Consider the following 13,529-nt stretch of genomic DNA (forward strand, 5'->3'; position numbering starts at 1 on the left):
TTACACTATGATTTTAAAGATATTTATTTTAATCTTTGATTACAACCAACACTAGTGCTATTTTTTAGCTCGAATTATTTCAACTTTAGACATTAGGATACATTTCCATTTGACTTCTGGAAACTTTTCAGGAATAACTACACTTAAGAAATACTATTTAAGGGAGTTATGCCTATGAAAGTGGCTGAGGAGAACTTGTAAGAAAGAAGAGTATCCAGGAAAGTTGATGTCATGTGAACAAAGAGAAAGAGTTTCAACAGTTAGTGATTGATTGACAGAGCCAAATAGAGAAAAAAATCCAATACAATAATAGGTTGAAAGTAACTACTTGATGTAACCAGAACTTATTTGTGACTTTAGTAAACAGAGTGATGGAGGTAAAAACAACTTGGAATTGATTATGATAATAAGAAGTTAGAAATGATAAGAATAAAATTTGTTAAAATGAGAAGAGATAGCTAAATATGGTATTTAGAAGTACTTGATAGAAAGAAACAGAGTTAATAGAGGTGATTATGGGATTGGAGACAGTTATATAAATTTAATGCTGCAAAACTAGCAGAGGAAGAGATGTTGACTGTGGGGGTGAAAGGAGAGTTACTTGATGGAGATATGCCTAGGAATTTGGGAGAATATATACAAAAGGATACAGATGGAACAATTAGCTCTAGACAAGAATAAGGAAAGTTTATCTTCTAAGACTAGAATAAAAGGTGGGGTAACATTGAAGAGGGATGCATGAAGCTTTAGCAATTGCACATGAGATGATTGAGGTAGATTACATCTGATGGCATTTGTTTTCATTGAAATAGAAGTTAAGGACATATGCTGAAAGGGTGAAGGACACATGCCAGGAGCACCACAGAAAGGTTTAAAATATCAATTGAGAAAAACTTACGTAGGTGAACTAAAAGTAAATTCCTCCGTGGTCAAGCCTTTTGATGAGTTCTCATCCTTGACCGACATTTTGATTGATGCTTTGGAGAGATCATGAAGCAAAGGAATAAACTAAGCATTGTCTAGATTTCTATCTCAAAAGATAAGAAATGTGTATTGTTTTAAGCCAACAAATTTAATTTTTATTTTTCTTAAAAAAACAAAACAGCCGTAGTGAGATATTGTTTACATACCATAAAATTTACTCATGTATGTTGATTTTTAAAGTAAATATTTATAACTGTAAATTATTCAAATTCAGCCCATATGTATTCAGGTAGAAGAGTGAACATCGTTGAGCTTGCTTAACTCTGGATTACTAATATGGCCGAAGACCCTGGATGATACATTTATTAAGGTGGCATTCATAAAATTTTATGAGGAATTCATAAAGTTCCTCTAACCCTGAGTGTCTTGGGTTATTAGTAGTAAACCATTAAATTGCAGAGTAATTTTTTATGCAGCAAGAGATACCTAATGTACTTGGATAATTTTCTTGGCTTGAGGGAAATTTCTGGGGAGCACTGCAGCTGAGAGCTGTCAGTAGAAAACAGGCCTAGAAGGTGATGAAACTAATGTGATGTTCCTGAGGAGACAGAGCACCATGGTCTTTACTATACTATGATATAGGAATTTAGGATTTAAGAAATATACCAAAAATATAAAGATCCAAAGTGTAACTTGGGTTAGATATTCTAACCTTAATAGAAAGTTAGGTTCACTGAAATCAGGTAATGCAATGAATTGTGAGATTTCATATTAAATATGTCTTCTTCATGGATGTTATTAACTAGGAATATGACAGCAATTGACTGGAGATAAAGGGTGTTAACTAGATTTTTCAAAATTCAGTGCATGAATGGGAGTTTCCAGGAATAAAGGAAAATATGAGAAAAAATAGAAAATTGTGTAGCCAGTTAGTTTATCTCAAACGGGGATAAGCCTTTAAAATAGTAGAAATGTAACAGATTCATAACTTGTAAGTAGCCCTGAGAGAATAAGAAAATATCAACACCATTCTTGGCTTCATGCAACATAATAAATAGACTCATTCAAGAGTGCATTCAGAAAAATACACTGTACAAGGAGAGAAAAATCAAATTTTCAGTTAAAGCAAGTGGGTGAAGTACTCTGAATAGAGAATGAGATATAGAACTTTTAATGATAGCCTGAATGTGTGTGTCCATGCGTGCATGTGTGTGCGTCTTGTAATGGGAGTGTGGATGGTATGTATGTGTGGAGGGGGGTGCTATAATTACTGGGAGGAACAGAAATAAACTCAAAACTGAGAGGGGATATGAGTTTGAAAGGCTATGGGAAATTTGAGAGTGCCTTTCATGAAATTACATTGATGAAAGACCTAAATAAAACACACTGATCTCAAAAAGTCCCAACTTTGGCATAAGTAATTTGATACTTTTGACACTTTGGTACTATCTTTTAACCAACAATATTTGGCATATTGAGAGCATATGTTCAGGAGACTGGCTCCAGTGTTGGTGCCTATGGAGGCCAACATTTTGAGTCATAGCAATATTCTAGTAACTCTCTGTTTCTCAGGGGACATAACGGCATTAATAGAGAGAAAATAGTACCAAAGGCCTCTATCTTATACCCTTTCTGTTTTTACTTTTATTTTTCAAACACACACACATGCATATTAGAGAAAGATGGTGTATTAGTCAGGGTTCTCTAGAGGGACAGAACTAATGGAATATATACATATATATGTATATATATATGTGTATATATATGTGTGTATATGTATATATATGTATATATGTATATATGTATATATGTATATATGTATATATGTATATATGTATATATATGTATATATGTGTATATGTATATGTATGTATATATGTATATATACGTATATATGTATATATGTATATATGTATATGTATGTATATATGTATATGTATATGTATGTATATATGTATATATATGTATATATGTATATATATATATATATATATATATATAGAGAGAGAGAGAGAGAGAGAGAGAGAGAGAGGAGTTTATTAAGTATTAACTCATATGATTACAAGGTCCCACAATAGGCCATCTGCAGGCTGAGAAGAAAGGAGAGCAAGTCCAAGTTCCAAAACTGAAGAACTTGGACTCCAGTGTTCCAGGGCAGGAAGCATCCAGTACAGGAGAAAGATGTAGGCTGGGAGGCTAGGCCAGTCTCTCTTTTCATATTTTTCTGCCTGCTTATATTCTAGCCATGCTGGCAGCTGGTTAGATTGTGCCTACCCAGATTAAGGGTGGGTCTGCCTTTCCCAGCCCACTGACTCAAATGTTAATCTCCTTTGGCAACACCTTCACAGACACAACAAGGAACAATAATTTGTATCCAATCAAGTTCACACTCAGTATTAATCATCACAAATGGCCAGGGCTATTTTTTCTTAGAGTGTTACCCACACCACTGAAAAGAGAATCAAAAGCATGGGACTCATGATAATGTCTCTGGGAAAATACAGTTATTACGTGGAAATGTATTTCCCAATTCTTCACGTTTCCATGTGAAAATAGTTCTTTTTAAATACTTCAGTATTCTCTCAGCTTCCTCCACCCTTGACTTCTCACTAAGTTATTTATAAAATTTATTAGTTTGAGTAAAAAAATTAAATGTACAGGATTCAAGTTTTTCTTCTATTGTCTTTGAAGTACTGGTAGCCCACAAGAAGCACACATGCTTGCCCGTTCCGTGCCATTGTGCAAATTTATTGCGGTAAGCTCTTCCCTGAAGCAGGAAGCCTACAGCTCAATTCAAGGAAGCATTTAATTCAATTCAAGTGAAGCATTTCAATTCAGAAAAGGGTTCAAAATCAATTTGGCCAGATCTAAGCCATATCCTACAATGGAATTGTGTAGGTGGTGTGTTCACCTCTCTGACCCCTATGTCTATCTCTCATTTTGTCATCAGATGACACCTAGTTTATGATGGGAAGCTCAGGTTGTACAGTAACTTGGTGGCCCATGGTTAAGAGCCCATTTCTCTATACAGGCCCAGTAACAGGCCAGGAACTATTGTACATAAAAAGAGTAGTTATCTACAGAGGATGACGAGGCTTTGTCTCAATATCCTAGGAGGCAACACTGAGATTTACCTATAGGTGCCTGATAAAGGATCCAAACAGCATCTCTATTTGCCTTTGACATGGTCAAGCACAATTGAGTCTTCTTCTTTCTTCTTCTTCTTCTTTTTCTTTTTCTTTTTTTTTTCTTTTTGACGGATTTTTGGTCTTGTTGCTCAGGCTGGAGTGCAGTGGCATGATCTCGGCTCATTGCAACCTCCAGCTCTGGGTGCAAGCTATTCTCCTGCATCAGCCTTCCGAGTAGCTGGGATTACAGGTGCCTGCCACCACACCCAGCTAGATTTTTGTATTTTTAGTGGAGACGGGTTTTCACCATGTTGCCCAGGCTGGTCTTGAACTCCTGACCTCAGGTGATTCACCTGCCTCCCAAAGTGCTGGGATTACAGGTGTGAGCCACCGTGCTTGGCCCAACTCTTCTTGATCATACGAACCAAGTAGCAGTACGGTTTGCATAGCAGCCTGGATATTTTGCAGAGCCTTATTTTGTTTTGGCCCCCACTGAAAACTAGTAGCTTTTTGGTTTACTCAGTGGATGGGTTCAATGTCACCATAGCCATAGCCAATTATCTCTACCATGATAAGTCACTGCTCAAATATTCTAATTAGGAACCACCATGTGGCCCCTGGAATTCAAGGAAATCTATCACAGTAGCCATCTGACATTGAGAAGATGTGTTATTTTTTTCCACATCTTTTCCTCGAGAGGAGATATTCTGGTAGTGGACTTAAAAGGAATCCCTCAAGTTTGCTTTTACATTTATTTTTATTACTTTCTCTTCTTACTTTTAGCAGTAGGAAAATATTAGAAGTACACTGGTGAATCTGACTGTTGGTCTGCTAATATCCAGAATCTACAATGAACTCAAACAAATTTACAAGGAAAAAACAAACAACCCCATCAAAAAGTGGGCAAAGGATATGAACAGACACTTCTCAAAAGAAGACATTTATGTAGCCAAAAAACACATGAAAAAGTGCTCATCATCACTGGCCATCAGAGAAATGCAAATCAAAACCACAATGAGATACCATCTCACACCAGTTAGAATGGCAATCATTAAAAAGTCAGGAAACAACAGGTGCTGGAGAGGATGTGGAGAAATAGGAATACTTTTACACTGTTGGTGGGACTGTAAACTAGTTCAACCATTGTGGAAGTCAGATGGCAATTCCTCAGGGATCTAGAACTAGAAATACCATTTGACCCAGCCATCCCATTACTGGGTATATACCCAAAGGATTATAAATCATGCTGCTATAAAGACACATGCACACATATGTTTATTGTGTCACTATTCACAATAGCAAAGACTTGGAACCAACCCAAATGTCCAACAAGGATAGACTGGATTAAGAAAATGTGGCACATATACACCATGGAATACTATGCAGCCATAAAAAATGACGAGTTCATGTCCTTTGTAGGGACATGGATGAAGCTGGAAACCATCATTCTCAGCAAACTATTGCAAGGACAAAAAACCAAACACTGCATGTTCTCACTCATAGGTGGGAATTGAACAATGAGAACACATGGACACAGGAAGGGGAACATCACACTCCGGGGACTGTTGTGGGGTGGGGGAGGGGGCAGGGATAGCATTAGGAGATATACCTAATGTAAATGAGGAGTTAATGGGTGCAGCACACCAGCATGGCACATGTATACATATGTAACTAACCTGCACATTGTGCACATGTACCCTAAAACTTAAAGTATAATAATAATAAAATTTTTAAAAAAGGAAGTACATTGGAGCAACACATTATTAGGAAGCAGAAGTTTAGCATACAAGCATATATATAAGGTAATTACAGGCCCTCACAACTTTTCTCTCTGGCCCAAATAATTTTGTGTGCTTATGCATTAACTTAAACAAATTTTAGTCTAGATGTTTCAATTTCAAAAGAAATAAAGTAAATAAAATTAGAAACATGGAAACAGAAGGGAAAAAACCACTTTAATTTGCACTATTTTCTACCTTAAATTTTTTATCTATCTATAATCTATCTATATTTTAACATATGTAACTAATTTTTTATTAAGCTAAATTCAAAGACACAGTGCTTGAACATATTCTCTGAAGAATCACCTGACCAAATGCAGCTGTTATGTAACCAACGTCCTTGGAATCAAGTGAAAGGCATATATTAATCTTTCAAATATTTTGCACTTAACGGCAATTCGTGATCGGTTACATGTCTCATGTTCTGCTGAGAATCATTTTTGAATATAATAACATTTTTTGTTATTGAAAGATAATCTCATTTTTTTACAAATTAAAGGGTAAAATAATTTTTAATCTTTTGTCCAAAATAACTATCAGAACACTTCGTGTAATACTATGACTATATATCAAATGTGTCCCTAGACAATCTATAATTTGGAGACTACCATTTGAATATTAATACTACAAGCAAAAGTTAGTGAAGTGATGGTTTCATTGGGTGGAATTTGGTGGCCAAATTTGAAAAAAATAGTAAATTCTAAAGTAGAGAAATTGATTAAATAAATAACCTAATGTACACTACTGAAGCACTGCCTCTGGTAAAGGTTAGGGTGTTAACTACTGTGGGACTCCAAACTTCTCCAAAATATGTCAGCCCACAAAGACAGAGTTTGTTTTCAAACCATTCCAGACTAATAAAAAGGAAGTCATGTTTTTTAGGCTGGTGAGTTCTTTAGGTGAATTTCTACAAGCAACACCTGGAGCTTCTGACATCTTAGAAATTCAATGCTCTGAGTAGTTGGCTAGCCTGGGGTCGGGGTTGACTTGCTTCATCTTTAAATTTCCAAAATTGTGTACCAAACTTTCTTGGAAAGAACACTGTATGTAGCAGGGCAGCAAACAAGCCAACATGTGCCCAGTGAGGTGGATAGTGAAAGATGACTTTCAGTTGTAAACATCTTAAGTATTGAATTGGAAGCTTAGAATATTTCCTTAAAACAGATCTTGTTCCTGTCATATTCCAATATTTTAATCATGTGACATTTCCTTTTTTTCTTTAAGAATCATTTGTCCCATTACTTTCCAATATACTATGTGCATATGTCATTAATGTGGGTGATTTATAAAAGTAAAACTTAATGAGAAACATTTCTTACCAAAATACAGTCTAAATTTTACTGTTCAGATTGTCTCTACCTCTAGGCAAATAAATGTTTTATGAGAGAGAATGCTTCTTTAGGCAATGTCATTCTCCCAGACTCCACCTGTTGGAATTTATTTGTATTTTATGGCCCAGATTAAATTTCAATTATTCCATGAAATTCTACCTGATAGGTTCTTGCTTTCTCTCCACCATTCCTATCCCATATAGCTAACTCTATGGCAGCTACTAGAGTTTTTGTATACTAGATTAATAGAACTAGAAGATATTGCTAATTGATATATTTTCTAAGCTCATACTGTATACTATTCATTTTACCTATATTAAATACATGGGACACACATTTAAATACATTAGACATAGTACAGTATTATTCATATTTAAAAAAACAAAAAAAAGAAATCCATAGACGTTAAGAAACTTTATGAAACATCACAGAGCTTGTATGCCATGTTACCTGGATTTAAATCTAAAATGCTCATGTCCTTTATCTTATTCCATATTTATCAAATTATATTTCAGTATGCTCTGGGTACATAGAGGATGAATATTTTACCAAATAGAGGGAAGAAAATAAGTTTATCAGTGGAGTTTTTCTGGAAGTTGAGAAATGTACAGACTTATTAAGGGGCTATATTGTTTCACAGTCATCCTTGGATATCCTGCAATGTCTAACACAATATCTTGTGAGTAGCAGGTGCTTAATAAATACTCTCTGACTCAGATCAAAAGGTGCTGTTTTTCTCCCCCTGTTTTTCACAGAGATGTTTGAAGTTTTGTTTCCATTTGAGCATTTCCCTATATACATTGATTAATATGCATTTTCAGTCTTGTAGAAAATGCCAACTGAGGTTAACAACTGCCCCAGTTGTTATCTTTGTACCCCCAAGCAACTCAAGTAACCTGTTGTAGATATAGTCAATTGGCACTCAGTATTCATCCCAACCACTTTCTAGTGTGCAATCCTATATTACAGAGGCTGGAAATTTAAAAATAATTTATAAACAACAGTAAGAAAGCACTACCTATTAGACTGAAAATTGAGAATTAACAATTACTGACAAGAATGTAGACAGTAATCCTTATTTTTTTTTTTGTGGGAATGTAAAATGGTATGGCTACATTAGAAGGCAATTTGGCAGTTTCTTATAAATTCAACATTATCTTACCACATGACCCAACAGTCCCACTCTCCTATGTATTTATGTAAGGTAACTGAAAACTTAAGTCTACAAAAAAACTGCAAATAAAACCTATTAGTAGTATTTTTATTCTTTATTACCAAAAACTGGAAGCAACCAGGATATCCTTTAGTAGGTGAGTGAAATTGGAGGTATTGAATACTATTCAATAATAAACAGGAATGAACTATCTATGAAATGGACTGCCAATGAGTAATAAAAAAGAATAAACTATCAATCCATATAAAAATCACTGAATCTTAAATGCATATTTCTAAGTAAAAAAAGACAGTCTGAAAATTCTACATTCTCTATGATTTCATTCATGTCATTCTGGAAAAGGCAAAACTATAGAAAGTGAAAACAAATTAGTTGTTACCAAGCATTTGAGGAAGAGAAAATGTAATACAGAAGGAAGTATAGGAGATTTTTTGAAGTAGGAGGATGAGTCTTTGTGAAAGAGTGCAGGTATATTTATTATAATATGTATTTGTCAAAACCTATGGACTTTTATAGCACCATATTGTGAAACTTAATGTAAGTAAATTCTTGAAAAAATCAATTAGGAGTTCAGGAGATACTAAGATTGAATGTGGACTTCAACAAAAGTATCTACATATGTATAATACAACTGTATGAAACAAGCTCTGTGAAGGACTTGGAGGAAAACAGGTACTGAGCTAAGTAACTTTGAAAGTCAATAAAAACTAAAAATTAAAAATAAAAGAAACTGTACATAAGCAGTGTAGTCTAGGTTGTAAAGTTGTTTCTCACAGATGTATGGATTAACAACTCTGAAACCAATATATATTTATACTATAATTTAACATGTAAGCAAATGTCTGGACGATGGTAGACATGCCGTTTATTGCTATTGGACTAAGAGTTTACATATACGCAAGGTTGGTGACTAGAATGATATATGTGCTAATGGTTTAGAGTTGGAGACATTATGTTTAGCGTAACAGAGATACAGATAATTACACATATAAATATTTATAGATACATTTATAGACACAAGTATGTTCATATACTCATATGTAAATATTTCCTTCTGTGTCAGCTGAGAGGTCCTAGAAGCAACTGCACACCAATATTAACTGCCACATCTAGCACATGGATACTGGTTTTTAATACTAAAAGAAATTGAAGACATAAAATCAGAAAGACGGTGGAACTGGATGTCTCAGGCTCCCTTTCTCACGAAGAAAGTTCAACTGCTGACTATCCACACACCATAACATCCTTTAAAAAACCCCAATACTTGGAAACAAGCCTAAGATAACCACATTCTTCACAGAAATGAGTGAATTCCAAATTAGACCATGTCACCCATCCTTCTCCCTCAAGTTGGAATAAAACCAAATGGAGAGAATTTTCCTGGGTGCTTAGTATCTACAGGAGGAAATGAAAACTGAAGACAGTTATCTAGTTTCCCTAACACTCCAAGACACTTCCCAGAAATCCCAGTCTAATCTCATTTCGGTAAATACTCTAGAAGAAGTAGCACTAAAGGAAACACTAGAAAAAAATGGCATCACTAAGCTGCCTGGAATAAGACAGAAACAAAGAAAGATGGCACAGGTCATAGTGACCTATGCATGGATCTTGATGGTACATCTGTATTTTTGTTAGCTATAATGCCTGATGGCAGGTACCAACTAACCTCGAAGGTCACCTGCAAAACTGAACTGGTCACCTTCAGAAGCACAGTGAGAAATTTGACCAAGCTTGAGTACTTAGACTGCTAGTCTACACACCCAGCCTAAGGACTCACCCCAATGACCACTCAAGCATGAAGACACCCACCTCTTACCATTATTAAGAAATGTAAGCGCTAGACCTGTTTGATCCAGGAAGTCAAGCAGTGGCTTCACCCAGCAAAAAAAAGTCCTCTCAACAGCTCTGTCCAGGCAGGGAAACAGAAGAAAAGGATATAGATCGGCTTGACCTGGGGTGTCAAGCGGCTACAATCAGCCAAAAAGTTACCCAACAATTTCACCCAGATAGGGATATTTTCATCTATGTTCATTTTGGAGATTCACAGAGACTAGACATGCTTTACCCAGGAAGGTAAACAGAAACTCAACTCAGCTAAAAGTCTACACCATAGCTCCATCCTGACAGGAATGCAATTCTCAATTGTGCATTTTTAAGGAGCATAGCCCCTGGCCTTACCTTTACTGAGCAGCAACCTCTGCTTAACCTTAGAGCCCAGCCTGCAGTACTGCCCAACTACAAATCTCAGATAGCCAAATGGCCCAGCTGGGGAAGGTTTCCTGTGAATGGTTTTACAAGAAGCCATTGAAGTACCCACCCAGCAGCTCTATATGATAGCCTAGCCCAGCCCAGCCAGTGGTCTCAGCAGACAGCAGAGCCCAGCTATCAGCTCTACCAAACAGAGCAATGACAGAGGCCCAGCCAACTAAAACACTCACAGCAAGTTCTGCCTGCCTGGTGTTGTCACCAGCTGGTCCTTCCAGAATCACAACTAGTTTAAACAATAAAGGTTTATCCTTTCAAAAAGAATACCTGTAAGGCCAGGATATATATATGACTCCTTATATATTCAAACAATAATGAAAGAACATGGGACTTATGAAGAATCAGGGAATCATGACATCTCCAAAAGATACTAATAAAGTTCCAGTAATGGAACTCAGAGAAATAGACATCTATAACATGAATGACAAGGAAATTAGAATAATAAAAATAAAGAGGTCCAGTAAGCTGCAAGAATACATAGACAGATAACTTTATTAAATTTGAAAAAAAGTACACAAACAAAGTGAGAAGTATGATGAAGAAATAAGAATGATAAAAAGATACAATTTTTAGAGACAAAGAATAAAATTACTGAACTAAAAAATTCAATAGAAATATTTGACATCAATCATGATCAAGCAGAAGACTCAGTGAGTTGGAAGACAGAACATTTGAAATTATCCTATAATAGGAGCAAAAAGACAAAACAATAAAAAAAAAAAAGAAAGCCAATGGGAATTGTGAGAGACCATCGAGAGACCAAACCTTCAAAAATAAGGGTTGCAGTAAGAGAAGAAAGAGACAAAAGAGCAGAAAGCATATTTTAAAAAAATAACGGCTGAAAACTTTCCTAATGTGGGGAAATATTCTAATACCCAGGTACAGGAAGCACAGAGATCTCCAATCAAATTCAACCCAAAGAGCAATTCACCAAAACACGTAATACTAAAACTATCAAAAGCCAAAGACATGTCTGGGTGTGATGGCTCATGCCTGTTATTCCAGCACTTTGGGAGGCCAGAGTGAGAGGATTTCTTGAGGTCAAGAGTTTGAGACCAATCTAGACAACAAAGTGAGACTTCATCTCTACAAAAATTAAAAAATGGCTAAGCACAGTGGTATGTACCTGTAGTCCCAGCTACTTGGGTTAGGCTGAGGTGGGAGGATCACTTGAACCTGGGCAATCGAGGTTGCAAAGACCCATGATTGCAACACTGCACTCCAGACTCTGAGACAGAGTGAGACCCTGTCTCAAAAAAAAAAAAAAAAAAAAAAAAAGAAACAAAGAAAAAGAAAAAAGAAAAAAGAAAAAAAAAACTTATGAGAGCAGCAAGAGATAAGAAATATGTATCATACAAAACTTTTCAATATGATTATCAATGGATTTTTCAGAAGAAATTTATATACCAGGAGAGAGCGGGATTATGTATTAAAAGTAATTAAAGAAAGAAAAAAATACAACAAAGAATGCTTTATTAAGCAAAGCTGTCTTTCAGAACAAAAACTTTCCCAGACAAAAATAAAACTAAGGGAGTTTATCACCTCTATACCTGCCTTACAAGAATTACTAAACTGAAACAAAAAACCTGATAATAACAGAAAAGTCATGACAGCACAAATCTCAGTGGCATAAGTAAAGCAGAGCCTTATTCATAATGTTCCAGGACTGTAACAATAATATATTCCTAGTAAGAGGATTAAAAAAACTATTAATAATATCTTAAGCCAAAATAATTGTTAACAAATATAAAATGATGTAGATTCTGACATCAAAACATAAAATGTGTGTAAATAAAAGTGTAGATTTGTTGTTTGTAATCAAAGTTAAATTGTTATCAGGATGAAATTAGCTATTGTCCTTATAAGATACTCTGTAAACTTCATAATAACCACAAAGCAAATCTCTTTAGTAGGAACGTAGCAAATACAGGAATGATTCAAAGCATAGCAGTGCAGAAAACCATCAAACCATAAAGAAAGAACAAAAATAGGAGAAAAAATGTCTACAAAACAACCAGAAAACAATTAACAAAATGGCAGCAGTAAGTTGTTATCCATCATTAATTAACTTGAATATACATGAATTAAATTCATGTATAATGGATAATTCAAAAGAATGGAAAAAGATATTCCACTTATATTGAACTCAAGAGAGGAGAGGTAACTATGCTAATATCAAAAAAACTTTAAGTCAAAAATTATTTTAAAAAATACAAAGAGGGGCATTATATAATAATAAAGGAGTAAACTCTTTAAGAGGCTGTGTATTAGTTGATTTTCACACTTCTATGAAGAAATATCTGAGACTGGGTGATTTATAGAGAAAATAGGTTTAATAGGCTCTTCCTTCTGAAGACTATACAGGAAGCATAGTGGCTTCTGCTTCTGGGGAAGGCTCAGGAAGCTTCTAATCATGGCAAAAGGCAAAGGGGGAATGAGACATCTCACATGGTGGAAGCAGGAGAATAAGACAAAAAGGGGAGACAGTCCTACACACTTTTAAACAGCCAGATTTCATGAGAAGTCACTCAGGATTATAAGAACAGTACCAACGGGGTGGTGCTAAACCATTCATGAGAAAGCTGACCCCATAATCCAATCACCTCCCACCAGGCCTCACCTCCAAAATCAGAGATTATAATTTGACAGATTTGGAGGGGACACAGATCCAAGGCATATTATTCTACTCCTAGCCTCCAAAATCTCACGTCCTTCTTACATTGCAAAATGCAATCATACCTCCCAAACAGTTCCCAAACTCTTTTTTTTTCTTTTGTTTGAGATGAAGTTTCACTCTTGTTGCCTAGGCTGGAGTGCAATGTTGCAAACTTGGCTCACCACAGCCTCTGCCTCCCAAGTTCAAGCAATTCTCCTGCCTCAGCCTCCCAAGTAGCTGGGATTACAGGCATGTGCAACCACACCTGAC

This window comes from Pongo abelii, chromosome X, assembly GCF_028885655.2.
Source record: "Pongo abelii isolate AG06213 chromosome X, NHGRI_mPonAbe1-v2.0_pri, whole genome shotgun sequence".
In the NCBI taxonomy this organism is placed as follows: Eukaryota; Metazoa; Chordata; class Mammalia; order Primates; family Hominidae; genus Pongo; species Pongo abelii.